General features: G+C 39.4%; 1 pseudogene; it reads left to right on the top strand.

Annotated features, from left to right (window-relative positions):
* The first annotated feature begins 3,695 nt into the window (after positions 1-3,695).
* Positions 3,696-4,575, top strand: LOC148298686 (uncharacterized; annotated as a pseudogene).
* Positions 4,576-4,985: the final 410 nt, after the last annotated feature.

Below are 4,985 nucleotides of genomic sequence, written 5' to 3'. Positions count from 1 at the left end.
CATCTCACTGAGGAAGGAATTGAAATACATTCTAAGCCAATCGAAATGCCTTTCGTAGAATCCGAGTTGGTGACATCCTTAAATTTTGACGAAGTTGTGATCGCGCAAAACCTTTCTAGACCCTCAAAATCGATATACGCATTCGGCATAAAGAAATAGAGGGATCAACTGATATTTGCGATGAGGTTCGAACGATAGAGTGATCTGAAAGAATACTACGCCCTGTTTATGGAGGCCTTTGAGAAGGACAGCAAAGCGAAGAAGTCGGAGTTTAACTATTACCCCATTGAAGAGAATCTGCGCAAGATCATCGAAAAGGTCATACTGAAGTCCCAAACAAAGTGGGAACTCTACAAACAGCTCATCCACAAACTGAAGGACCGGAACAAAACGCTGACCCCCCTGCAGCAGAAGTTGGTGATAATGGGTTTGGTCGGACAGGAGCACGACGTCGAAGTGGCTATGCGGAAGGAGAAGATCGAAGCCTATGACATCGAAAAGAAGGAGTACATTGCTGAACTCAAGGAACATGCGGCGGATATTCAGATCGAGGCAGAAACTGGCCAATTGGCGAAAAACAGGGGGCCCTCAAAACGTTAGATGGAAGGAGTGGTGGGTCTCAGCATCGAGGACTTCCACGAGGAGAACGAAATCGAACTGACGAAGAACTTCGAAGACCTGCTCTGCCTCAAAAAAATCCCGGACTATACGGAGCTCATAATTGACGGCCAGTTTAAGAATTGCGAAGAGATGGAAATGGACATCGAAGAGCCCCGCAGAAAGGACCACACTCCCGAAAAGGCGACTGCGGAGAAAGCAAAGATACCATCGAAGGGATATTCAATAATGTGCAAATAAGAAATCCGGGAAGAAAAGCAGAAACCGAAGAGTGCCGAGAACTTCAGTCTGAAGGCGGAAAAGGCTGTGGAAACGGTGAAACTTTTATACCAAACGATGAAAATCAACAGCCAGCAAATGGAAGAGGCAGGCAACTACGATGATCGGCGAGGCCCATTGGCTGAGGTGCTCGACGAAATAAAGAACATCCTCACGGAGCTGGAAAAGGAGTTCGAGCGTGACAGGACCGAAAACAAACACATTCCGGAGTTCATTCGGCAGGCGTCAAACAACTTTATGCAGTACAAAAAGTTTAAGTTCAAATTTTCCCAGTGAGAGATTGTAACGCTGTGAGAAATCGAATGAGGGATTGCGTGATTGCAGTTTTTGATTGAATTGAATGAGGAATTACAATTGTGATCGAATTGTAGCTGTTTAAAATAAATAAACGAGAATTTTAAATTGTAAATATAAGCATAAGAATCAAGTTTACGCTTATTTTCCAATTTTATAATAAATTGATAAGCATATGCATTTTCGAAACAATAATTACGGTGAAAGGTCCCTACAAACAGAACAAACTGTGGTACAGTGCGGCCTTCATGAACTACGGACACTCTCAGTGCAGTCGGAGCTTTTTAAATTAGATAGCGGTACAACAATGATGAAGTCGAATTCATGTTGAAAAACGAACGCAAAAATTTCAAAGAGGCGAATGAAAAATTTTGAGTGTGATTTGGACTATGAAAGGAAGCTGCGCATTAAATTCGAAAAAACTCATGAAAGTCAAAGACAAATTCAGCTATGGTCGAGAATGAAATACTCCACAGTGAACTCATCAGATTCGAGGACCTTTAAGGAGGGAAAATTCAGGAATTGGAAGCTAAGTTGTATATGGAAGGAAGTAAAGAAACTACGAAAAAATTGCAGCGCAATACAACGCAGAGTTTAAGAAGTTCTAAAAGGAAGGCCAATCGTAAGTCAAACAGATTACGTTCGACTTCGAAAGGAAAATCAAAGGCCTTGAAGAAAGGGAAGGAAAAAACCGCAGAAAACGTGCACAGAGTAACTGAAAGCATAATCATACAACTTAACTTTGGAAAACAAGAAACTGAACAACATACTCATATCAGAAAAAAACTGACCTTCGAAGAGGAAGTGCGCGATCTGAAGAACAGAGCGTGCGAATAGGAAATTAAAAGACACAGAATATTCTGAGCCAGCAACTGAATCAGTCTAATTACATTGCTAGCAAACTGAAAGAAGAACTCTCCGAGAAGGACAGTCTGATCGGCAGGGGACTCAATGACAGTGAGCAGTAGTTGCAAAGCATGCGGCGGTAAAACAAGCAGCTCACATTCACAATCCGGGATTTGCGGATGAGCCACAAAGAGTATGAGGGCGAATGAGAGCGGAAGCGCAGAGAGCTCGCGGAGAGGTCGAACATGTTCGAAGCCGAGGTCCTGAAATAGAAAGAGTAATGCTAGCGCATCTGAAAAATTCTGAAATCTCGAGTCAATAGGACCATAAGCCACGCGGTGGCCGACAAAAAGTGATTGTGTATGCGCCTTATTTCTGACCCTTCGGCATTTTGGGTTGTGTATCATAAAAAATTGCCACTGCCAGGAATCGAGCCTGGGTTCTCAGAGCCACAATCTGAGGTACTAACCACTATACTACAGTAGCCATCATACAAGTGTACGTACAACAGTCCATTAATAATGAAATTTTTGACTACAGCTTCAGATAAACATTTCTTGAGTCAAACCTAATTGTGCAAAATTCAGACACTATTTCATTTTCATGACAGCGAATTATATCTCTAAAATCATTCTTACCTTCATCTTATTTATCAATACTATCCCTCCGATGTCCTACATAAATTTTCATAAAGCCCCAAAGAACATCACAAACATTTGCAAATTATAATATACATTGAATGAATTGAATGCAAATTCCATAAAGTTGCTAATATTAATATTAATATATAAATAACTGAGATTTTAATGAATAAGTTGGATATTTGATGTCAATAGAATTTTATAAATAATCAGAACTCAGAAGTGGCCCAATAGTCAAATGCCGTGGAGTTATTGACCATTTGAAGCTGCAGATATTCCAAACGATTCCAGGTACACATTATGAGTGATATTATTTAATAGGTAGCACTAAGTTAATAAGGAGTGGGCTCATATGCTTTCTCTTTGATTTATCCTTCTGGTTGCAATTAAGCCTTGTCAAGCCATCATAATAATTACCTGAAATACTATGACCAACTATGAAAGGGTATGTCAGGATTCAGGAGGCCGAGTCGCCAAACGAGCCTCAGGATCCGAAGCATATCCCTTCGAAGGCCTTAATGATTTGTATAAGATTAATTGATCAGCAACTATAAACAAACAATCAAGATTTCAATATTATATTAATTTAACCATAGCTAATATCATCGATATATTGCGTGATTATTTATTAATTAAATCATCGATTATTTTTAGAATATTCAATATAATCACATTATTGTTGTTATTCAAATTCAATTCTCAATATATTTATTTGATGAAGAATTATACAAGCTTCCAATTAGAGCATATTTCCATCATGGTTGCACATTTATCTTCGAGTTTGCTCCATTATTTTAACATTTGCTTTATTTATTTATACGTCATTCGATATTATAGCTGTTTTGGTCAAAGCGGCAATCATGGAATATATAGCCATTTGATGGGGATCGACTAAAATAGTTATACTAAAAGAGTTGGGGGAGTATAAAGGCAGAATGAGGGAATTGGTTTGGAAATTTGGATTGAAACCAACGATTATTTCGAATTTATATATTAAATTTCAAAAAGATGCCTCAAATGCTTGAAAAAGTGGGGAAGAACTTTAAGATCATCAGGAAAATTGATGAAGGGGCTTTCGGGCAGATCTACCAGGCTGTCAACACTCGCACCAATCTCGAAGTCGCCATCAAAATCGAGCCTGTCAATACCGACCACCCCCAGCTCATTTACGAGTGCAAGCTCTACAACTACCTTCATAATGATTCAACTGTCATTGACAAGGGGATCCCCCAACATCTATTATTGCTCCACCGAAGGTAATTGCTCTTTAACTCAGGGGACTACAACGTTTTGGTGATGGATCTCATGGGGCCCTCATTGGAATCCCTGTTCAACCAGACTTTAAGGAAGTTTTCTTTGAAGACTGTGCTCATGCTCATTGACCAAATGATCGCCAGAATTGAGTACGTTCACAACAGGCACTTCATTCACAGAGATATCAAGCCCGATAATTTCTGCGTCGGTTTTAACAAAACTTCCAACAAAATTTTCATTTTGGACTTTGGACTCGCCAAGCGCTACATTCAGAGAGATGGAAAGCACATTCCTTACAGGGAGGGTAAGAACCTGACAGGAACCGCCCGATATGCCTCGATCAACACGCACTTGGGAATCGAACAAGGTAACTTATTTTCTTACTTTAGCCTGCAGAGACGACATGGAGAGCATTGGCTATGTTGCCATGTATTTCCTGAGAGGAATGCTCCCATGGCAAGGCCTCAAAGCCAACAACAAAAAGGATAAGTATGAGAGAATCAAAGAGAAGAAACTGACAACATCAATCGAAGTTCTCTGCAAAGGCTACCCCGTGGAGTTCACCAAATATCTGAGCCAGACCAGGAACCTACGTTTTGATGAAAGGCCAAACTACGCAACCATGAGAGCGATGTTCAAGTAGTTGTTCCAGAGAAACGGATACAAATACGACTACCAATATGACTGGGTCGTGCTTGCCGAGAAGAAAGAGAAAGTGGAAAGAAAGGAAGAAAAGCTGAAAGATGACAACAAAGAAGTTTGATAAACCATCAACTCAACATATATATATAATCCAACATATTTGAATATACGACAGCCATAGTCAGCATTTATATTTAGAGTATAAAGAAGTGTTTTTAGCAAATGTCTGCCAGAAAAGGGATTACTTATGAGTTATTGAACAAAGCGATTGCGATGATGGATCACTTCTTAAAGCTTTATTTTGAATTTCTTTTATAATTTAGAATACCATAATAAATGGTGTTAATTAAAACTATATATCTCCCGTAATATCTATTGATATCAGATATATTCTTATTCTCTTATAAGTGT

This window comes from Brachycentrus maculatus, unplaced genomic scaffold (assembly GCF_059751285.1).
Source record: "Brachycentrus maculatus isolate JH-2025_06_01 unplaced genomic scaffold, ASM5975128v1 h1tg001742l, whole genome shotgun sequence".
Lineage (NCBI taxonomy): Eukaryota > Metazoa > Arthropoda > Insecta > Trichoptera > Brachycentridae > Brachycentrus > Brachycentrus maculatus.
This window is presented reverse-complemented; position numbering and strand designations above follow the sequence as displayed.